Source organism: Microplitis demolitor, chromosome 4 (genome assembly GCF_026212275.2).
Source record: "Microplitis demolitor isolate Queensland-Clemson2020A chromosome 4, iyMicDemo2.1a, whole genome shotgun sequence".
Lineage (NCBI taxonomy): Eukaryota > Metazoa > Arthropoda > Insecta > Hymenoptera > Braconidae > Microplitis > Microplitis demolitor.
This window is the reverse complement of record NC_068548.1, coordinates 17,611,467-17,637,314: the sequence shown is the minus strand read 5'-3', so window position 1 is coordinate 17,637,314 and position 25,848 is coordinate 17,611,467. Positions and strand designations below refer to the sequence as shown.

At 28.7% G+C, this 25,848-nt stretch overlaps 1 protein-coding gene across 1 annotated transcript in view; it reads right to left on the bottom strand.

The window, feature by feature from the left end:
- The window catches only part of LOC103574236 (uncharacterized), a 186,586-nt gene that overhangs the window by 93,110 nt on the left and 67,628 nt on the right, over window positions 1–25,848 (bottom strand). Inside the window, exon 3 of the mRNA XM_014442341.2 lies at window positions 14,980–15,066. The gene's annotated coding sequence lies outside the window, so the exon portion shown is untranslated. The remainder of the gene's footprint in view (window positions 1–14,979; window positions 15,067–25,848) is intronic.

Sequence of the window (25,848 nt, the reverse complement as noted above, 5' to 3'; positions counted from 1 at the left end):
GAGAGAGTAAAATAAAAATAACAAAAAATATATTGCAATGAAAAACAGAAAAAAATCATAATACTGAAATAAACAGAGTAAAAAACATTAGGTAAAGAAAAGAGAAAATAGTCCACCAGAGAACAAAAACCGGAAATTTTATAGGTGCCAAGCCAGCTTGCAGGTCATTCATTCGTTTTAGCATATCTTTTTCCTAACACTTTCATTCTTTATATGTAAATATACATGTATATATTTTTTTTTATTTCCTTTTTTCTTTTATAAATTATTACAAACAGACGTAAGAAAAAAAGTACACAAGAGCACGTTATTTAATTTAATTTGTACACCTGTTACATTAATCATCTTGGTCTGCAACAAGAAATAACATTTAATGTATTTAAATTTCTCAGTTTAATTAATTTACCGTTTTTTTCTCTTGAATTTACGAAACCACATTTATTTAATTAAATACTTAAATATTATAAAATTTATTTAACCAATTTTATAATTGATATATATTATTCTATTTAAGAGATATTTCCATATTTTAATTTAAGTCTCTTTGAGAAAATTTGTTTATATTTTATTAACGAAAATTTTATTTTTTCAAAGTCAAAGTCAATTAATAATTAAGGTTTTGAAAAAAATATTATGAATAAATAAAAATTCCGAAAAACTTAATATTAAAACTCGTCTCGAAAATTTTTATGAATAAAAATTCCCAATATTGATAATAACGTTTTCGAGCTCTTTGAGCTCAAATACAGCGCCTAAAGAAGTTTTATTTCAAAAACTCAGATAACAATACTGTAAGATTGTCATAACTATTCAAACTATAAAAATTTAAACTAATGTTATTATACCAATATACTAAAATATCCGACAGGAGATAGCCATTATTAGTAATACGGTATTCTAGCAACAACTATCTAAAGTGTATTGTTACTGTATCTTAATCTGTAATCCTGTCATACTTCTCCGTGGATATTAATTATTCCTTACTCTAAGTAAAACATGATTATGATATAATAATCGATACAACTACAGTCCAATCATGTTACAAGACTTAGTTGTGACAGTATACTACTTAATTTTGCGGGACTAATGATATAAAATAACCAAAAAGTAGATACGGTCTAATTACGAAATTTAAATGGATTAATCGGTGGGGGCAGCGTTAAGGGAGAGTCTTTGTCGAAAAATAAAACCTTATTTGACTCTCTATAATGTGAAAACGGAAATGAGCACATCCATACAAAGAAAAAGAATTAGCCCATTACTGGGTCATGAATGGCTGCCAATTTTCAAGCATCGGCTGAAGATCGGCTAAATATCGGATGATAACGGTATACCAAGCATGGCAGTCGCAAGCATTGGCCAATCGTGACAATCAATCATCGGCCAAAGCTTGGTATCAAGAGCACTCGATCAAACCGTTGGCCAACAAACGGCGGTTAATTGTGCACCGTTTTTATAAGCAAAAAGACAGCTGCCAATGATTCACCATGCACGGACCAATATAGTTAGCTATTTATTGGCCAATCATTGCAAACCAGGCATCGGCCGATCTATGGGACAATTTCGAAGCTTGGTGACTTTGTATGGGCAGCATAGAAATTCAAATAAAGTTCTAGAATACGTTTATTTGCAGCCTAAATTTCAGGTTCAATTATTCGATCTGGGATTGCATTATAAATAGTAACAAAATAATCCTCCCAAGGAAAAATTGTCGATTGTGAATTTTCCGTCTGTTTTATATAATTACAATTAAATATTCGGTCATTACGTTGGAAAGATTTTATCCAACGGAGTAACTGAAGCAGATAAGCTAATTCTGCTAACTTCATCGCGGTCCGAAGTAACCTAAGATGCGACGTTGCGACAATTAATTTTTATATTTCATTGTACTCTCGATAAAAATCCAGAGCAACCAATCAGCCGATGAACACCTAAGGCCCCGGATGTATGTCCGGAGGCCGACTGGCTCCAATCAAATTTTGAATTTTTAAAATATTCACCTTCTTATAATTTGAATGTTTTATTTTACTTCTTAAACCATATAAAACACCTCAAAATTAGAGAAGGCTCAGCCACGGGTGCACCTGGGGTCAATTGACACCCTAACGCCAACCACTTGGTAATTTTTCGTGAAACTGGATTTTCCAGTATGTAACAAGATAGTGGTTTTTTCCACTATTTCTACTTTTCTCAACCGGAGTAATAAGCAATCAATACCAATATTACACTGTGAAAAATTTCCTACAAATTTTACTATGGGTGCATTGTAGCCCCGGACCATAAGAAAACTGGTACAAAATTTACAATTGTCCCATAGTAAACAGTATGCGCAGACGACACGATTGGGACCTATGCGCATACGTTTACTATGGGACAATTGTAAATTTTGTACCAGTTTTCTTATGGTCCGGAGTTACAATGCACCCATAGTAAAATTTGTAGGAAATTTTTCACAGTGTACCTTTCGGGCGGCTTTCATTAAAGTTAGGGAAAGAGCACACATCAGTTTTTGGCTAAGTGATATGTTGACCGAACATGGAATTGATACTAAGGGAAGATCCATCAAACTAGCCCGAAGGAAACCAAGTGCTTGGGTTTCGTGGAAACGGATTAGCAGTGACTGTTTGTTAGTCTCATATGTAAAGGATCATACTGATCCTAAGGAAATATAACAATGACGAGCTTGTTCAATATTTCACTAATTTTAATGATACTGCTGCTCATATTATTACATTACGAACCAGTGAATTAATAATTTATGTATTAATTCCTAAAGTAGAAAACACTTTATTTTAGCCCGCTTAATGAAATTCGATCTTCATTTTAAAGCTGCCAGACTGGAATTCATCTGTTATTAAACTAAAAATGTAAGTCATATTTTTAGTTAATGTAATTTTTATTTGAGATAATTATCAAATACATACAAACGTCTTTATTTATTTTTTTTTTTTAATAAATTCTTCTTAGTGATGCATGATCAAAAAATTTTTATTTTGTAAATTGAATATAAAGAACAATAAATTAATTGTCAATTTCTGTAGATATTCATTTTTTTTGTCCTTCGTAAAAAAATTGAAAAGTCAAAATTTTTTTATTCGTTAAAGTAATGGAACTATTGAAAAAAACCACTCGACCATTCGTTATATATCAATTCCACGTATTTCATGAATTCAACTCCTTCTCTTTGATTCCTTTCACATCGGCAGAACACAACAACTCCCTTTGTGTGACAAATTCTACAGGTATCCATTCGTCGTCAGCAAAAAGAGGGTGAATGAGAATGAGAATGAAAATAAATAAAAAAAAAAAAATAATAAATAAATAAGAAAACAGAATAAAAAAATATATAGAGACTATTTCAAAGCTCTCTCGTTTCGCACACCCAAGTTACGGGGATAACGAGCAGCCAACGGCTGTTCTTTCGTTTATCCAAAGTACGAAAGGAATCGAGGAATATTGTCAAGAAGACGAAAAAAAAAAAAAAAAAAAAAAATGAGAGAAAAATGAAATAGTTATAATAAATGAAAATATAAAATATAAGAAAGAACGAACGATGTACCGGAGAAAATAATAACAATAAAAGTGAATAAAATAACCCTCTTTTATCTCTTAGATTTATATTTTTCGTTCTCTACATTATTTTCTTTTTATTATCATTTCACCCTTTCTTTTAAAATTGAATTAATTTACAATGATCTTTCGCATTCAGTCAATCGGATTTGAAAAGATACTTCATAATCTCTTTCAGACCTTTTTTTTTACTCCGTGCATTTAATTATCCTTATTAAGCGACGTGAAAAGACTAAAATAATTAAAATATAAATAAATGAAAATAATAATCTTTGTATTTTTTTTCTACTATATACTTTTTTAACTTAATAACAAAATAATTATTCTTCATTTTTAAAAGCTTTATTATCTTCATTATGAAAATCTCCGCGAAGAGTTCACTATATAGACTATACTGACTTCAAGCATTCTACAGTTTTAATTATTTTTTTTTGTTTATGCATTGGTTTTAATTTAATTAAAAAATAAATTCCTTTTTTCTTAGAAAACAGTATTTTGTAACAATAAAATAACAAAGTCATTTGTAATATTAATTTGTTTCTAATAGTTGCCTGTACAACAATAATTCGAAAAAATTTAAACATCTAAAAATAATTCGAACCTTTGAATTACAAAAGTAATAGTTTAAAACTTTTGTAAATTTGTTGATTTAAATTATTATCTATATACATTGTAGAGAACAGTTTGTGTATAAATAAACTCAAGTAATAGAATTTTAGATATTGAATATTCTCAATTATTTTCTATAGAGGAAGGGGGGGGGGGGGGGTTGTAGCCCGAAGTAAAATACCAACTGTGTATTTCTTTTATCAGTTTTACACTTTTTTAGTTGCCGAATAAATATTAGCTATTAATATGACCAGCTATAAAACAAAAAATTTTAAAATGTCGGGCAAAATGGGTCTCCTACAGAATTAAAAAAGATTTAATATTGTTAACTGATTTTACTTCATTTTTGTCGCAGAAACAATATTTGATAACGATATTGGATAAATGTCAAAATAATTATTTTTGTAAATCATTATTTATTTGATGGTATATTTATTTACGTCAAATAATATCTATATATCATAAAGTGTATTATTTACTTAAGCGGTGGGAATGGACCATTACCGATACATAAATAATTTGTACCCTGTGTACTTATTTGCGTCGAATAATATTCAAAAGTAAATCAAAAATTAAAATCTGATAACCTGGATTTGAACTTTGTAAATCTAAAAATTACCCATGTCAAAAATATAGAACATTTCACAAAACCCAGTTTCTATAAAAAATTTACGATGCCTTTTAATCATATATTTATTTAATCTCGGGTAAAATTTATTATTGAATTTTAACTTTTGTAATGGCGTTAGATTATTTATATGATAGATCGATATCGTGATTTTCTGCGGCTGGTTAGTTACCCGAGCCGAAGAAGTATCAAAATCGGTTTATTGACTTGTTATCGAGTGTACTAATTAAAGAGGCTCAGACGTCAGTCCCAAGTATAATTAAGTAAGGAGCGATTTTCTGATAATTGCTGAAGATACTGGAATTGATTCTACTCAAACGCAAGATAGTAGCTGACGACAGAGAGAGTCGGTGGAGCTGACAGTTAAGAAGCACGTCAATCTGTGCTCGTAAAATGCACGTAATTAGTTAAACCCGAAAAAAATTATATGTGGAACCTTCTGAAAGCGATTTCGTTACTAATTAATGGATTGGTTGTATCCGGTAGGAGTGCTGATATACATTTATTTAATTACTAATTTATACTGAAGGCAACCTAGAGGTATTAATAAATAAATTGAAATGATATGGGAGAATGAGATTGGCGGAAAGAACGAGATTTGGCAGTATATTGTCGGAGAGAAATCAAGTCCCAACCTGTGAATCGCAAGAAAATTTTAGAGGTAATTTATTTAATGTCATGGCAGGAAAGCTTGACTTCCTGAGTCGAAATTTAAAACCTTGTTAGAACCTAGGATCTAATTTGTATAGAAAAACAACACCTACATGAAACCTACAAATATCAGTTATAGGTAAAAATGACACTGTAAAAAAAGATTTCTGATATCAAACCAGATTCGTTTGTCTCAAGTACTCCGTGTGTTTATATACAGTCAAGCGCGTCAAGCGATTGAGTCTACCGCCCTCTACGTTTGACAGTATATTTTGCTCTAACTGAGAGTTTTTGAGGGAAGGTACCGAGTCATTTGAATTAACTCTATAGTATTTAATATAACTTAATAACTTATTTCATCTAAAAAAAATAGAAATTAGTTTAAGTCATTAACGCTGTTAATACAACAACGATTTTCGTTTTTAGTGAAAAATTAAATAATTTTAATATTGCCATCCGGAGGATTCGAATCCAGTACCCTATGGGCAAAAGTCAGACGCTTTACTGCTACACTACGGAATTCCGTAGAATAATACACATTATTATGAAAATAGTCAGAATAGCTTCCTAAGACCTTAAAACGTCGACATCTGATAAAACTCAATTTTCGAAAATCGGGGTGAAAACAATAACTTTATGAAATTTTTGAAAATTATCGATTTTCTTAGCGGGAAGTTAACAAATATTAAATAAAAATATACCGATGACATGTCGATAAATAATATTTGTTATATTTTTCAAGGTAATTTTTTTCTGTCATCGTGTTCTGAGTTTTCTATAAACAAAAAAAAAAAAATATAAATAAATAGTACGCCACCCAATAGTCGGATATACAGTGTCAAAGCGATTCGTATATCGCTCATACGTTTATAGGATTACACATTGAATATATGTGTATATACAACTACTAGTATACAGCTCAGTCATAAATCTCTTGGTCTCTGTGATCCACCAGTCATGGTCGTGTCACGTCCATATCCTCAATCCTACGGCCCGCACAGTACACAGTATCAATGCATATCTATTCATAGCCTTTACGGTATCTCGAGTCAAACTAACACTATCACAATAACATCCTTCCCTCCTTTTGTCTAGGTTAAGATTTATATTTTAACGTGTATACTTGATGACACAATTATCATGCATAGCATTGTTTGTGTTTAAGGCAAAACTAAAGATACACATTATCGTAATGTGAATTACAAGATATCTCATATATATATATAAATTCTCACTCAAGGGATTTAAAAGGATAGCGGTGAGCTTTCGAAAGGAGGGTAAGAGCCAGCCGAGTAGACAGTGTCTCAAGGGAAGCTACTTGGCTTTGGTCAGACGTACTAAAATATCTTGTAGAACAATATAAATTTATTACGCGATCAGTTGTTAAGATAAAAAATACCATGATAAATTAAATTAAAATTTTATTTATTAATTGAAATTTTGAAAAAAATTTAAGCCTACACGGAGAAAACAAAACAGGTAATTTTCCTATGTTACATAGTAATATTTCCTATGTTCGCATAGGAATTTTTACTATGCAGACATGCGGGAATTTACTATGTTAACATAGGAATAAATCCTATGTTGTATAGGAATTATTTCTATGTTGACATAGTGAATTTCCCTATGTGAACACAGGAAAATATACCATGCAGCATAGGAAAATTTACTATGTAGCATAGGGAAATTTACTATGTAGCATAGGGAAATTTACTATTCAACATAAGAATAATTTCTTTGTTACATAGGAATTATTCCCATGTTCGCATAGTAAATTTTCCTATGCTACATAGTAAATTTCCCTATGTGCAATTAGGAAATTCTACTATGTTAACATAGGAACAATTCCTATGCCTAGAAAAATAAAAAAAAATAATTTACTTATTTCCTTACATGTAGGAGAAGTGGGGGCAAAATGGGCCCCCTAAAAATTTTAGATTCCTCGAAATATTTGGGGGCACAATGGGCCTCCCAAACTTTTTAACATAAAAAGTGTTTGGGGCGGGGGAGGGACAAAATGGATCACTGGGCCAAAATGGCCACCCAAAATTTTTTTACATATAAGAAAAACAAATCTTATCCTTTTATGATTTTTGTAACACAAGAATTTTTCCTATGTTAACATAGGAATAATTCCTATGGTACATAGTATTTTTTCCTATGGTAACATAGTAAAATTTCCTATGTTCGCATAGGAATTTTTACAATGTGAAACATAGGAATAATTGCTATGTTTCACATAGGAAAAATTCCAATGCCACAAAGGGGAAATAACTGTGGTAACATAGGAAATTTTACTATGTTACCATGGGAAAAAATGCTATGTAACATAGGAATTATTCCTGTGTTAACGTAGGAACTTTTCCTATGTATTATAGAAAAAGTTCTTATGTAAAATAGTACTTTTTCCTATATCTTTATAGGGAATTTCCCTATGTTTACATAGGAAAAATTTCTATGTGCACATAGGAAATATTACTTTTTTTTTTTCTCCGTGTACTTAGAAAAAATATTTTAGTACAATTTTCGTCAATTTCCAAATGTCATATTTTAAAATATACTCATGTAGGTTACATTCTTAACTATTTAACATGATAATTTTATCAAAGGCTTTTTGGATTAAAGATAATTTGAAAATCTCCAATTTTAAGATCGTAAAAAAGAAAAAAAACGAATTACAATTTAAAAACTATATCTAGTCCTATATTTGATATTTCTATTAACTATTGAATAAAATAAATATAACAATGCTGCCTCTGTTATAATACGATGTAAGCTACCCTAATTACAATGTTACATCTTAATTTTTAAATAGTAACTGTGTATCCACTGTAACAAACATTCTCGTGATTCATGGCTGTCTATTTATAGTGTTTATATGAATCGTAACACTCCACATACGTGTGAACCTTTCTGTGGTCAAGTAGTCGAAGGCGTCAGTCGAGTTGCGATCGAAGGGACCCGTGTTCGAATCCAATACCCGTCTGAGCGATTATTATGGTCATAGGAATAGTTCCCAAAGTCACGTAGTAATAAATTCTATATCCGCATTGGAACGGTTCTTTGATGTGCATGAAATAAGCCTATGCGTCATAGTAATCATTCCCATAATGCATGTGAAATATTCCCATAATATTATAGTAACCATTGCCATAATATTATGATATCTTTTACTATAATTTAAGGTAACTTTTATAATGACACTATGGCAACAGTTACTATAGTATTATAATAACCATTGTTCATAATATTATGGGAACGATTATAATAGTAGTATAGGAACGATCACCATAATGACAGCAGTTATTATCATATTAATAAAAACCATCCTGATATCGTATAGGAATGAAACCCATATCTATAAGAATAGTTACCATAATTTGTATGGGTGTCATTCCTAAAATTGATACTCTCAAAAAAAATCTGTCGCCATACAGCATGAAAACTGTTGAAAATTTAGGTAGAATAATCGTGAATTAAATCAACTGAATTTATTTTAACAATGAAAATTCTCTTCATTAAAATGCGCGCGCTAGGATATATTTTCATTCTACAGATATTTGTCTAACACTAACTTATTCTATTAATACTATTTAACACGTCTAACAATCTCTCCATTTTTTCTATAACAAAGATGTCTAAGTTCAAAATATATATATGAGTGCAATATGAAGAAAAACATATTACCTTGCGTTTACTTGGAACATGGGTCTCAATCCCCCGTCAACCCAAATACTTAAGATCATAAGCTTTGATCCATACTAGTTTTCTTTGCGTCAAGTAATATATACATATATACATATATACATACCTTGAACTCAGCACAAGTAATGAATACAACGACTTAAATATAACGCTCTTCGAAATAATATTCTGAACAGAACATTTAGTAGAGAAATATTAAATAAAATATATATTAGAATAAAGATTGATTTTTGTATAGAGAATGCAACAAGAACCATTCCCTTAATAAATTGTAATTGTGAGCGTAAATTTCTCTCCGTGTACACAGATCAATAGGAAGAAGTAGGATGTTAACATGGTAAATTCGACTGAAATTTTTTCTCCGTGTATGATTATTTATATTGAATACTTTGTAGTGATGAGAATAATTTCATTAAATAATAGATTAACTTTCAAGTAATTTATTTATCTATTTTTCATCGTACTGGAATTAGTAAAGCGTAACGCGATGAAATTTTATAGGCCGAGTGAGCTAATGGACTTGGTGATTTTGTCTTCGGCGTCAGCACATTTCCAGTGGCACATTAAGAGCTTTAACGAGAAGCAATTAAAAGTTGTGGAACGTCTATAATTGCTATAAGCAATCTCAGCCATTTTCTGCTGTATTCCATACCTCATAATAGCTTCTCAGATTTCCTCAATATATATCTGTATATACAATGCTCTACCAATTGTGCTGATGCACGTATGTTTCGTTCAATCTTTAGGACAAAATGTACTTTGATCATATACTGTGCTCGTAATTTCCATCTCTATTTATATATATTATAAAGATAAGTTACTCGGGTATTTTTGGTCAGCAAAAAATTTTATAAAAATTGAAAAATTTTATTTTTTTATCGAAGCTTACGAAAAACACATATAAAAATTAATATAATATTTTATTCACAATTCAATTAAGACAAAGCTAAAAATTATAGAATTTATAAGATATGTAGTAAAAACAAAAATTTCACATATAATTTGAAAATTTTCTGACCAATTTTGTCTAATTACTTATGTAATAAAATATCAATTATAAAATAATTTAGCAACTTTTTTCAATTAACCTCAGACTAGTTACGCTATAAATTAAGGTAGAACATTATCATTTTATTTTAATTACTGCTAAAATAGTGGGGGAATAATTTTATAAAATATGACTTTGTTTTTGAAGTCTTTCGAAATTCAAGAATTTGAAAAAAATTATTAAACACAATACACTTAAATAGTAAAGATTATTAAAAGATAAGGTTATCAAATAAAAATATTTTACTCAAGACATAATCAGAAACAGTAGCAGATTTATTCTTGCGACGTTGTCAAATTATGATCCGAGCTCTTCCGGTTTCTTACTTTTATTTGTTGATAAATAAAAGCGCAAAGTAATTTCCCGAGTCGAAATTTCAGGTATGCTTTGGCCGTATTTTTTTTCTATACAATTCACCCGGGAAAAAAAATTTAGATCTGTTCTGATCAAATTAGATCAGCTCAGATCAAATTTGATCATGATTTATACTGAACCCAGATCAGAGTAGATCTGAACAGATCAAACTCGATCTGATCAGATATGACATTTTTCTTTGGGGAAAATAGTCCAGATATACCCTGATCAAATCTAATCAAGTCAGATCAACCTAGATCAAGTTAGATCAACCTAAATCTAGTCAGATCAAAATAGATCAACATTGATTAAACGATCAATTTATGAAGTAAATATAAATAGATCTGATTGGACCTGTACGGATCAAACCAGATCTGAGCTGATATAACTTTTTCTCGGGACAAAAAAGTTCAGATCTGCTCTAAATCAGATTAGATCTGTACAGATTATAAATAAGTATTTCTTCATATTATATTATAATTATAAGATTAACTAGCTGAATTTTGACACATTTACCTAAATGTTGATGATTGTAAAAAGTCTATCGTAATTCAAATAAATACATTTTCTTGTTTGTTCAGCTAATAATTCTTTCATCATAGAAAATATAAAGATGATAATAATCTTCTATCGATTTTATCTGGTATTCGTATAGACACTTGATATACATCGTTACATGACTTTCTTGGGTAAATAAATATAAAATACTTTAAGGAAAAATTCTTTATATATCTTAAAATAAGATTACTTTCATTATTGTTTATAAAAAAAGTGATCCTTTATATTTATGCCAAATGTTTCGTATTAATTACAATCATTTTTATTTAATAAAAAATCAATATAATTTATGACAATATTTCATTACTTATACTCATTTTATACTACCGTCGAGATCAATAACTATTGGATATTTTGTTTTAATTAAATTAGTATCTTCTTAATTATTTGTTAATTTGTATTAATTGGAGAAGAGTGATCTTCATTATGGATCTTTATCAAGTTAAATTTCAATTGTATCATTCAAAGCAGAAGATAAAGCTGATCTCATATAGGATATGAAACGTTTACTTTTAATTTTAATGCCTTCAATCCTATATATTCTATATTATTGTGATATATTTAATATATTTTTAATCTGACATATCAATTTCTATTAGGATAGAGATAAAAAAACAGATCTATTTAGATCTAGCGAATTAAATCAAATTTGATCTGAGCAGATCTAAGAGTCTTTTTTATTTACCTTGATCTGTTCAGATCCAAGCAGATCTATTCTGATCAGAGTAGATCTAATTTGATCTAAACAGATCTGGCCAAAATGCAGATCTGTTCAGATCTGAGACATCAGATCTAATTTGATCTGAATAGATATAAATTTTTTTCCCGGACAGACACAAATTTGACGATTAAAACGAATCTCTACTGCATTAACACCTATACGATTGCACGCCTAGTTTTTCCGTAACTAGTGGAGTTTTGCCCACTTTTGACTGTTTGACGGTACAACCAGGCCTGAAATAATAATAACCATTTTTAAAAGTATCTAGCGAGCGTGGGTTCGAATCCCACATAGATTTTTTTTTTCATTTTATAACAACCCGAGGGAAAATTATTTTATAATTGACGATTTTATAAATTCCATTATTTTTAAACAGTTCCCTGAAATTTTTTGGACAGTTATTATTTTAGAAAATAAATTTCAAATCCAAAAAAAAAAAAGTCTGTTTGGACATTTTCTATGCTCTATTGGGTGAGGATATTTACTGAGACTGACTGAATATGTGTTATGTTGATGAAAAAATCCCTGTTATCTGCTGGTCTCGAACCTGGCTCCATCCAATTCAAAGTCTTTGCTGTTATCCACTGCGCTGACCTACGTGTGTGATCGCGTTGGAGTAAATAGTTTATTTATTGAAATATGAAAGAATAACTGATGAAAAAATTTTAAGATCATGATATCACGGTTGACTGCATAATTCGTATTCGTAGTCAAATATATGATTTAATAAACTTCTTTTAGGGAGATTTATAAACAGAGTAATTAAAAATATTTTTTAAGTTCAAATGTTGTTATCATACTTGATAAGAATTTCTAATAGATTAGCGAATTTTACAAAATTGTAGACTAATGTACACTGAAAAAAAAGTATTTTTCTTCCCGGAATCCTAAGTATTATTGATCCAGTATTCCTATAGTAAGTAAATGTACTCTTTCAGCAAGAAACCTGGTATAATTCCCACAGCAATATCGAGTTTTCTTGTGGGACTAAAATTTTATACTATTTTACTGTAGCAAATACAGTCGTGTCTTCAGCGCTTACATACTTAGCCTATAGCAATTTTTGTTTCCCGCGTTTTTACCTCATGTTATCATTAGATAGAAATAAGAGTGAAGTGACAACAAATGTTAAAATGAAGTGTGCAATATTCCTTTTTATAATTATTAAATTATTAATTAGTATCTATTCGTTTTCTGTATTTCGTATTTATTCGTTTTTTGTATTTTTTGAATTTCCACTCGACGTCGAAGTCTAAAAAGCATCGCAGCTGTTTTTTTACGGTGTGTATCCACAGTTGTAAGATTGGGTTAATAGTCTAAGGTTAGAGAGACTAACTCCATATCCATACGTTTGTAAAAATAAAGAAAAAGGTACGATAATTCAAATAATTTTAAATTACTAAATGAAAATTTTATTAACTGTCGCCGACTATTTTTGTTTCATTATAACCTGAAACTTTAGTGATGTAACTACGCTATAAAAAAAAAAAAAAAAAAAACCCGTGTAAGTCCATGCTATCAGATTATCGGAGTTAAAGTTAACCCCGAAAACAGTGTTAAAGTAACACTAGTAGCACTGTTGAAATTTTTCCCGATATTAAAAAGATGTGGTTTGATTTGTGAACCATTAAAAGTTGGAGTTTATTTTAAATACAAAAAACAAATTTTTTTTTCATTTCAAAAATTATTGATGCAACGACTTCACTACTTTACGGAGAAATTCAAAGGATATCCTCCACCTTGAAATGTTATTGCGCAAAATATGGAAAAGAAATTTTTATAATTTAAGTCTCTTTGCAAATTAAATCAGCGAGAAAAATCAAATGAAACTATCAATGATTAAATTACCATCTTTAAATCAGTTGTTACCTCATGAAAAGTATTAGAATTATATTAAAAATAATGATTACATTGTTTCTGAATATTTAATTTGATAAGTGTTCAAAAATTAATGCAATTTGTTCAGTTTAATTAAAGTTACGTTACTTATTTTTTAGGTAATAAAATTGTTTTTTATCTCGATTAAAGATAATTTTGTTAGTTTAACGAAATATTATAATTATTAGTTTTTTTCTTTTTTGTAGATCTTAAACAACGCATACTCACACCCTCCCCTGTTTAAAAAATCTAATTTGGAATAATTTGAGATTACGTAACAATCATTTTGAATCATTCTAAATTGTCTAAATTATTTTTCATCGAGTATAGATTTTGGAATGAATCATATTAAATCATAATGAATTAAAAAATAACGAAATATTATTTCATGATTTAAAATTATTTGAAATAATTGAAACGCTCGAATCATTTCAAATTAAATTGAATCATCCATATATGAAACAATATGAAATAATTTAGATTTTTCAAATCATTTCAAATTAGACTTCTTAATCAGGATCATACTTCGATCGGAATTAATTTACTCCGCATGTACACCGTTTAAACACTGGTTAGACACTACTACTAATTACCACCACTACACCGGTGCGAGGTCATTTTAACACCGCACTGATATTAAAATGTCCATTTTACAACTGCTTTTTTACAATGTAATTATCTGAATTTTCATGAATTTTTGAAAAAGTTTACATTTTTTTTTCACGTTGTATTTCTCTAAACTATACTATTGTTGAGGCTCTAATCTCCATGATTATAAAAATAAATTTAAAATAATTATAGTGTGTTGATATTTTTAATGATTATTTTCTAAAATCAAATAAATTCGCTTCCATTTTTAATAAAAATCATTAGTGTAAAATAAAAATTTAGCAAAAAAAAAAAAAAAGTGTGAACGAACACCCAGCATAAAGAAAATGCATTTGCTCGGCAATTTGAAGAAATATCTCTAGGGTGAAATTCATGGTCCAACGCGGATCAACCGGGGAATACAGCCAAGCCCTCGTTAATTTTTGTTTTAATGGCTTACACGATTTCAGTTGGCTTGAGTATCGATTGTGTTGGCTAATTGGATACGATGTATTTTTTTTTCTTTTTTCGTGTTATTATACAATATCATCATTTTGAAATAGTAGCTAAATTAACAGAATAGTATCACAGTAAAAGTAGTACGGTATTGTAACATATAGATTAATTTGCTAGTTAACCTATTTTAATTTTGTTTTACAAATTACTTACTTTTTAACTGATATATAGTACGTCGCGTTGCAACAACTTTTTGACGTACTTTTTTCACTTCCACCGCGCTGATGCTTAGTTGAGAACCTGAAAATAACTATATTTTAATTTGTAATTAAATTATAATTATGTTACAGTTTGTTTTATCGTTTTTCTGTTCACTTGTATTTTAAAATTTAATTAAAATTTTAATTCCTCTATTAATTATCTATCCAGACGCATCTAATGAGTTTTAAGTCATTTTTTATTAGTCCTATAGTAGTTCATTATTAGATTTACGAAAAATTAAATTTTGTACAAGCATCTAAAGACACGGTTGTATCATACTCCGAATATATATTCAAACAAAAATGTGTGTGTGTTCATAATGATGTGAGACGTCTGTATAGCAGAGTCACATTCCTGTTAAATTTCATAATAATTTAAAGTTATTAAATTTTAATGAATACCGGGAAAAAATCGGCATGCATGATAATAATTCATACCTGATCATGCATGAGCATTCTTATCCAAAGGACAAATCTTTTAGAATGATCAGATTTGATCATTCTTAACCATGTATGATTCATATCCGATTATATATGAGTTATGATTGACTATACATGATTCATACCTGACCAAACACGATCATACATGCCCACGTTGGGTCATTCGTGATCATTTAGAAAGAGTTTCCCTCCTCAATACGAAGTTTCATGGGTGGTTATGACTGATCATACATGATCGTACATGAGAATTTTCAATCACAAAAATTACTGAAATATTTTTAACCCTGATCACGTTTGGTCATGTCTTATCATGCTTAATTATACATAGTTACTTACAATCTATGCCATTAATGACTGATATAAGAGTATTTGCATTGTTCATTCACGGCCATGCATGATCATGAGTAGTAATTCCAATATTTGGCCAATACTCAGACATGATTATGCATGGGCAGGTAGGGCCATGCAAACTCAGGTAAACGCGTGTATGCTCAAGGTAGATCATGCATGCTCATTGCTGATCAATATTCGGGCCTGAGCATACATGAGATTAGCGAATGATCATGCACGTCGATTTTGTCCCGGGTATGGTCAATTAAAATTTTTTATCTATTAATTTATCAACATAAATTTTATCTCAAACTATTGAATTGAAAAATTTGGTACTCCAATAATTTACTAAAAAAAAAAAAAAAAAAAAAAAAAAAGTTATTATTAAATAACTTTGTGACAATTTCTGAATTTAAATGTTATTAATTAAAAGATGATTTTTTCTTTATATATATATAGCTATAGCTATATCTTTATGTCATAGTAGTGTCCCAGCTGCTGTATTCAAAAATAGTATTTTTTTTAATACAAACAATTTTAAAAGATAAGTTGTCCGGTATTGAATACAAAAATAATTTCAAATAAACTAAATAAAAGCCATAGCTTTATGTTTGACATTAATATTAAACTTTCTCGAACTTCATTCTTCTCAACAATAATTTGTAAAATCAACTAAACTTGTAGCACGCTTACACTTATACTGCAGCTATATGTACATATCTTTTTCTACTTCACTAGTATATCTTTATAAAAATTCAGTAAATTTAAGCACTGAAATTCCGAAAGTTTATTACGTGGTATTTTTTAATAGATATAAAAAAAAATCTTATATATTTTTTCTCTACAAGTTTGGTTTGAAAGTTTTTTACAATTTTTTTTTTGTTTATAAAATATTTGCGAAAAATCTTGTTTTAGGGGTTTTAAAAATTTTTCTGTCTCATTAAACGTCAGAGTGACGACTTTTTCATTGTGACAGAGGAAAGTAGGCGACATCATATACATATTTTATATTGAGCTTCCGGTATCAATAGAAAATACTATCCTATAAATTATGAACCTAATAATTTTCATTCGAGTATTCACTAGAGGTTTGAGTATTCTATAGAGTGCACTCTTCAACTGAATATAGTCAAAGATTGGCAGATAATCAAGCTAACTTACTCTTTGCAGTAAATTCGTATTTCAGACGATGCATTGCATAAATCCGTCACTACTCGAGTGCAAAAATAAGAAGAGGAAAAGACTAAAAAATAAAAAAGTTTCAAGCCAATTATTTTATCGACTGTTATACTTTCATTTTCCTCAATAGATTTTACAGTGAAACTATGTTAAAAATAGGTGAACCATTGTTTAAAATAGTCCAAGTTGAGGTGGAACTCAACGCGTTTTATAGTTTTTGAATTTTTTGAAAATTTTTTTCACCATAGCTGCACTGAAAGTTCCAGTTCCCGCTCTGTTTAGAGAGAAGAAAGTCGTTTTATTCTTTGATGAGAAAACAAATGATAAAAATTAGCGCATGTGCTATTCTTCCCATAAACACAGGCAAATATTTAAATTTTTAGAGGTGCAGGTGTGATGAAAAATTGTATATACACCACGGAGGAAGATTGGACGTCTGAATCGTGTGTTTGCTACCCTCTCCTTCGGCTCGGGTAGACAATAACACACACAGTAAAAAAAGATTCGTCAAAATTAACACTTGCCGTGTGTAAAACGATCGATTGACACTTATTTATGCTATTTCAGCGTACGTCGTTTGTTTTGAGACAGTTACACTCGTGTATGTTAAAAGTAACACGTTATGAGTGTTAAAATCTTCGAAAACGTAACCTTCAATTTTAACACACTCATATGTTATTTGCAACACATGAAGAGTGTTGAATTTGACATACGCTTTTATGTTACTTGGACACTTCTCAAAAATATTTCTTACAGTATTTAATGTAAAGTTAAAATCAAAGAAACAACTGTAGTAATTGATTCTTCAGCAGTGAAATATTAACAATAACGATAATATTAGTAATAATAATATAAATCAAATCAAAAATAAAAAAAAATTAGTAATAATAATATCATGTATTGTTCAATATATATAATATCTATTATTTATCTACAATATTCAAATAAATATAAAAAAATTACTATAAATTCTTTCACAATAACAAAAAAAAAAAATTATTATTTTAATATCAACAAAATAATTGTATTTCATCAACATTAATTCAAAAATTTAGGTTATGTATTTTAACAACGATTACGAATTAAACAGGCGATATTTTTAACACGTCATTTTTACTTGAAATCTTCTGAGAATTCTTTTGTGACGGTCACGATTATTATTAACATATTTTGTTGTTGATTTTACAGTAACACATAAAAAGTGTTAGTTTCGTATAAAATAACATTTTTGTGTGTTAAAAAATCAATCGATTGATACAGTTGAAACAAGATAAATATTGTATGTTAAATTGACACACAAAAGTGTTAAAAATTCAACACTCAGAATTTTAACATACGCTTTTTTTACACTTTGACGATTCGTTTTTTACTGTGCACGTGGGTTGGAAATTCTACTTATCTCCTTTGCTGTGTAATATACTATTTCACATACCATTAATTTCTTGATACTGAGAGGAAAAAGTCTGTATCTTCAAGTAAAATTTCTTAATTTAAGTATAAGTTTACTTAAATAATGTCATGGCATTAACAGAAAAAAATGGTTATTTTGAGTCGAGAAAATATTTTGGAAGACAAACGTTTTCGGGAACCAAGTCAAGATTTTCTTGAGCCAAGAGAATTTTTCTTGGTTGAAAAAAATTCGTCTTGGCCGGAGAAGTTTTCTACCTTATCTGAAAAGATTTAGGTTTCCAAAAAAATTTTCTCGAATCAAGAATACCTTCAGTCGAGAATTTTTTTTATCTGTGCAAGAAAATATATCTTTAACTATTGTAAAAATGCATTATCTCTAGAAATTAATGAGTAGATTAAAGCAATTGTGATAAAAGTAAAAAATATTATACTTCGATGTAATAAGTTTTTTCTTGTTTTTAGTATTATGAGTCGAATAAATATGTTTACTTGGATTTAATTTTTTTTTCTCTCAGTAATACAGCCATTTTTCTTTAGCCAATAAAATTATTTTCGTATTAATTATGCAGCTCAATCATATCTACTCTTATAAAAAGTAAATTTTTTAACAATGTAAAATACATTTAAAAAAATAAATAATATGACAAAAAACAATTGTATGAAAAGAAAATAAATATTAAAATAAAAATAAGTTATTGATTGACTAGCTTGTTCCGGAGTGAGGTATGGTGATTATAGAGGGTTGATAATATAAATTTATAAGGTCTTTCAATATCGAAATATAAAAAATAATCAGTGAGCTTATAAATTTGATTATTAAATTAATTTAAAGATAAAATTTTTTTAATAAAGTCTTTTGTAACGTTATTTAAACTTATATATTACAGTTCGATAATTAAAAAAAAAATTTTGTTGAGATAAACTTATTTTGTAATTAAAACTAACAAATTTAAACATTAAATCTCTAACAGCGGCTTAAATTTAAGCTTAACTTTACCAGTATAATCTGAATATTTAAAGTATGCATAAACATAAATAAGTTTATCTACAAAGTATGAATAAAATATCAAAAATATATATTAAAGGGGAATATCTGGGAAATTCAAAAATTAACAATTTGATATATGTTTATAAAAGCTGTAATTCCTATTAAAATATGTTTCTAAAATAATTAAAACTGACAGAGCAAAAAAATTTTCAAAAATACTCAAAAAAAATATTAATAACAAAAATGTTACAATTAAAAAAAAAAACATCTTTTAGAAATCTCATTTTGGTAAATTTATCTCACTTTAGAATATCCGCGTACTGCATAATAATGATCTCCAGTGCATCTTTGTAAGATGTAATGCATATTCAGATTTATGGTAGAATCTCTGGTACAAGAATTGCGGCAAAGCCACTTGATCTCGCCCCGAGGGTTTCTCATTTCGATGTGACTACCTTGAGAAGCTAAATAAAAGACGATGACTGAGTCCGCAAGTAGACAAAAACGAATAAGAAATTGAAGTATCAAAACCACTAGAAGAAGACATAAACATAAAAAAGATCAAATAGAAGAAGAAGACCAAAAAAGCAACGAGACCATGTGATATAGTATACAAATATATAAAAATCTTGAAACGAGTGAAATAAAATATGTGAATAATGTGAATGTAATCCAAAAGACAGGTGATCTTAGGTAGACGAATGCACTTGAGTTTGAATTTCTATAAAAGCATGTCAGCTTTTGGTTATACCTGTATACATATATAGAATATAATGTATAGGTAGAATAAAAACGAGCCTTTGGTATCCTATACATATTCCAGTGGCATCCTCTATAGATGAGTGTTGATCCTACGCGAAAAGATGTGATCTTTGTGATGGAAATACCACTACTACCGTTCATGTTATTCTACAGACTCTTGACTTTAGTGAATTCCTTTTACAAGCTTCAATATATATATATATATATATATATATATATATATATATACACCTGTCGCAGTCGTTTCATCACAAGTCCACTGGCATTTCCCGCATTGCTGCTTACTCTTTGGGGAATACACCTCGTTATCTTAAACTTCAATAGTCTGTACACGGAAAAGGTTAGAGCATATAACTAGACGGAAATGTTGAATACACAGAACGCGGAAGTACCTGAAGGAGTTGCTCGTTCGATGCTTCCTATCGTCTTCTATGTATCCCTATATTTTCTAAGACGATCGACATTTTCGTGGCTATGTAGATATTATACGTATGTACATATTGTGTGTCTATATATACAAGGCGACATTGGAAGCATGAGCATTTTCAGATGAATATCACTTGATTGCTTCGATATGCAAGCTAAGGATGGTGAGAAATTTTCCTACGGAAAGGATCAAGAGACCCTCTAACCTTTTTGAGCGATAGTACGGTTTAACGATAAAAAACATATATGTGGACGCTTCAATGTAAACTAATAAATTTTTATGATATGTCGTAGTAGTGTAAGCTTTTAGAAAGAAAAATTTAGTATTTCAAAATACTCGGTTGGCGCTCTTGGCGCATAAATACTGTCATATTTTAGATTTCGTTTGAGAATGTGTTTTTTTTTAATAATAAATCAATTCGAAATCTTTATTCAATGATGTTTAGTGTTTATTCAAAGTAGGAAAGTTTTTAGGATTGATTTTGTAAACGTTGATAAATAAAAATTATATTAAAGTTGAAGATTTGTAAATTGTTCAGTGAATCTAATACATGAAATTATATGAAAGTGACTCTTGAACTTTGATATTAAATAAACATATTTCTGTAAATAATCAGTACATAAAAATCATCAGTCAATGGATTTATCGATTCGCCTGTTATACTAGGAGGCTTTGGTATTGTCTGAAATAACCCGTGTCTCAGGGGCAATTGAATAGTTAACATGCTAAGATCTAATAAAAACTACGTAATTAATGGACCGTACAATAGAATAGCTAACCAAGTCAACGAGTTCAATTCAGACATTGATTTTTTCGGTAGATCTCTATCAGTTTTTCACTCAAATATTAAAAATATTCCGAATAACTAATCGTTTTTTCTTTCCTCAGTCAAAAAAGTCAAAGTTGAATTATAATTGAATATGTTTCTCTTTTCAAATCACAGTTCTCCTTGTATTTGAATCCATATATTTTGTAACCAGATGTATATAGCAGATTGGCGTGTGTTATCAATAAATAAAAATATAGAAGACTAGATAAAATAGGGACTTTAAAAAATAATGCATTTATAAGGGAGACTGAGGCATTTCGGGATACCCGGAACACGATGAGATTCCCTCAGAGTTTGGCAATAGAATAATTTATTTTTAAACAGTTAAAATTTAATATAATTTACGAATATGTTTCAGATTGATACGAAGTACTCGAAATACGATAAGACACGTCGAAAATTGGAAAGATCAACAAAAAAAGCTTATGACAAGAAATATTTACTTATTGTTAAGTTTATTATACACTGTAAAAAGAGCGGTGTTAAAAATAGACTTATTTTAACTCCGCCTGGTGTAAAAATAAAATTACACCGGTATAGAAGGAGTAATTCACCGGTGTTAAAAATACCGGTGTTTAAGCGGGGTAACCGGTGTAAAAACGGAATAGAACTGGTGTAAAAGCCGGGTAACCGGTGTAAGAGCGGGGTAAACTGCGTCCGCATGAAGAATGAACTTTGAAGATTATAAAACACAAAAAATGTCAGTTCTTTATGAAAATTAATAAAAAATATCATTTATTAACAAGTATAGTGATCGAGTAAGTAAAAATATTCACAAAATAAAATATTTTAACATCGGTAAAAAATATCTACACCGGTAACAGCGTTATTTTAACACCGGTCTAGAATATTTACACCGTCAGCGGTGTTATTTTAACACCGGAAAATTTGTTTTAACACCGGTACAGAATATTTACACCGGTGGCGGCGTTATTTTTACACCGCTTTCGGTGTTGAAATTTAACACCGCTGATTTTAACACTTACACCGCTTGGACTTACCCCGGTGATTTTTTACAGTGTAGATCATGATAAGAACGAAGTTTCTCGTGTGAATTAGGACACGCAGGAAATGAAACGAAATACATTTTTTAATTATAAACTTTTTAATTATTTTGCATGAATTATATATCTTAATAAAAAAATAATAGTGATTACAACTATTTTTTAAATAAAATATTAATACGATAAGTAGGTATAAATAATCAAGTTTTCTTCCTAAAATTTAGTTTCGAAATTTTTGATAAGAATACTTCTCTACACTCTTTTGATTCCTCTAAATTGGGTCAGATGTCTTTGTATACTAATACAAAGACAATTTATTAAAGAATAATTTTGATCAAATCGATTGATTATTCGATTAATTAATTATAAATTATTTTAATCCTAGAGACACGAGTTGTCAATTGTCGTGTATAAAACTTTGTAAACACGACAACTCTCGATAGACGCAAGCAATCAGCCTAACTCGTTTATTATCTTTGTATTTATGATTACAGGAACCCTTTTAAATATCACTATGTAATTCCTTTTAATTTAATTGTCATTAATTAAATACGTAACACTGATTATTCGCGAAAACTTCAGCTGCCATTATTATTTTTACTATTATATTTTTTTTTCCTTTTTTCTCTCCATCAACTACTGCCAGCAGCACTAGCGTAACACAGTAGGTTGGAAAACGGAGCGACATCTAAGACAAAAAGGCGGGATATTTGAAAATAAATTAATAATTCAAAAGACGAATAAAAATCAAAAATCAAAAAAAATTAAATAACATTAGAGAATAAAAATAAAATAAAAGTAATAATTAAAAATTAAATGAGCGATTGAGGTGTTTTTTTTTCGATAAAATTATTATAAAATGATGATTGATGGTATCTACCAAAACGTTTGAAACTGATTGCACTCCATACTAATTAGTATATTCGCCACACAAATTTTAGTTGCTCTCTTGGAAATCCTGTTATGCTTCAGTCTTTCCTAATTATTTAAATTATACTTTTTTTCATTACTTTCTGCATTATATAAGTTCTCATGATTAATTTTTATAAATTATTAATGAAATAGGATTAATATTGTACAAAACTTTTTCGGCGAATAGACACTTTCAGTGAAAATAAATGACTATTCTTTTCATTCATTAACAATACAGTTTTTTTTTCAATCTTACAAATATCGAAGAGAATTTCCAAATTTTAATTGATTAGTTTTATCCTGCAGAAAATGATTTTGTAGTACATTTGACAAATATACAAACATTTGTTCGCGAGCAGAACATTTTTTAGTAAACCAGCAGCATGAATTTTAAATGTCACCTATATTACGCACATAGCAAAAGTTTATTTTGACTATATTCTCACATCATTGAATATTTAGAGAAGCTTTGCCATAGAAATTTCTACATGCAGCATTAATAGAGTTACAGTACTTGAATGTAATTATTGAAACCTCGATAAAATTATTTGAAACGGAAATTTGAACAAAATTATCAAATTAATGAAATTCAAAATTTTTCTAATTTCATTCTTATTTCTTTTTGAAATAATAAAAGCGTACAAATTAATAATCTTACAAAAAAAAGAGTGATACATTCATAAATCTGATTGGTTGTATTAAATCTGTATCTATAAAATGACAGGTCTTTTTTTGAACGCTCATCACATAAAATCTAATGAATACTTTGACTTGAAATTTACACCACAAAATTCTGCGTATTTCAAAAAAGGTTTTTAGCTATATATTATTATGATTTTAATGATAAAAAGTATATTTTTTAAAATTTCATTTTAATAAATTTCATCGATTACCGATTGTTCTTTTTTTTTTTCAAATAAACGAAAAGAACATAATATATACGAATCTATCCTTTTTTTGGCATGATATAATTTTAGTTTATTTTCTAATAAATATTTTGAAAAGAATTGAGAATAATAATAATTATCATTATCAAATTAAATTTTCGTTTTAAAATACAAAAATTTTATTTTAAATGTCGGACAGTAATTTCAATGTTACGAAATTGTATTGTTATGCAAACAGAATTTTTGATAAAAAAATTTGTTTTTTTTGTGTGCATATAATTTTTATCAGTAACACATTTCTATTGCCCGCGTAGCGGTCGAGATCTGCTACTATTTAATAAAGTTTTTTCAAAATTAGCCACAATTTTTTCTAATTTTTCAAACAAAAAAAAGTAATAAGAAAATTTCTTAATACGTCTTTAATTAATGACATGGAAATCGATAAAAAACATAAATTTTGAAATTTTAATGATGTGCTTGTCGAACACACATTAAATTTAATAGTATTATTTTCACTTCAAAGCTAACTAACAATAATTTAAGTTCTAATTGATTAAAATATTATTAAAATCTCCCAATGGCTATGTTTACTGAATCGTAAATGCTTTCCCGCATTAATTATATACAAGCATTATCAATTAAAACATTATAATCAATCTATCACCGCAACATATATGGATTACAATTAATATCTATAATAATATCGTATATATCATGACAGATGTGGACATATTTTTATTAATAAATACTATACAATAATAATGATAATAATAACATCAATAAATTTGATATTCAGATAAATTTAATTGAGTAAGGAGACATGTTATACAGATGATTGACAAATTATCGAATAATCGTGTATACATCAATGAAAGAATTCAACTCAAATAAAGTTATTTATTACATCACTAAACCACTAGATTTAATTCATCAAAGTTAATATCACTAAGTTTTTTTTATTTATTGCACAGCTCAACCTTAGAAGCGATGATAATACTTACTAACAATTTGTTTTTGCCGACTATTTCACTCGATCAAAAAAATATCTACACTGTGAAAAATTTCCAACAAATTTTACCATGGGTGCATTGTAACCCCGGACCATAAGAAAACTGGTACAAAATTTACAAGTGTCCCATCGTAAACGTATGCGCATAGTTCCCAATCGTGTCGTTTGCGCATACGTTTACGATGGGACACTTGTAAATTTTGTACCAGTTTTCTTATGGTCCGGGGTTACAATGCACCCATAGTAAAATTTGTTGGAGATTTTTCACAGTGTACATTTTTTTAATTGCATAAAAATGGGTTAATTAAGGTATACTAGCATACAAAAAATCTAATAAGGAATAACTTAAACCTTATATTAACTCGATTCATTATTCCACTCATTTAATATAAATTGTTTTAATCCAATAAACTAGTGCTGTGAATTGTTACATATGAATCATCCTATGGGTAATTGTCTTGATCAAATTTGAAGATGAGCGCAATCGATTGATTAATTTAGAAGTTATGGCTGTTTGAAATTTTCTCAATTTTTCAAAAATATCGTTTTTTCATTATTAAAATTTATGTAACGTTAAAACTAAAACTTATAAATAATTTATGTAAAGTTTCTTAAAGCAAGTTTAATAAGTTTTGATTTTCAGT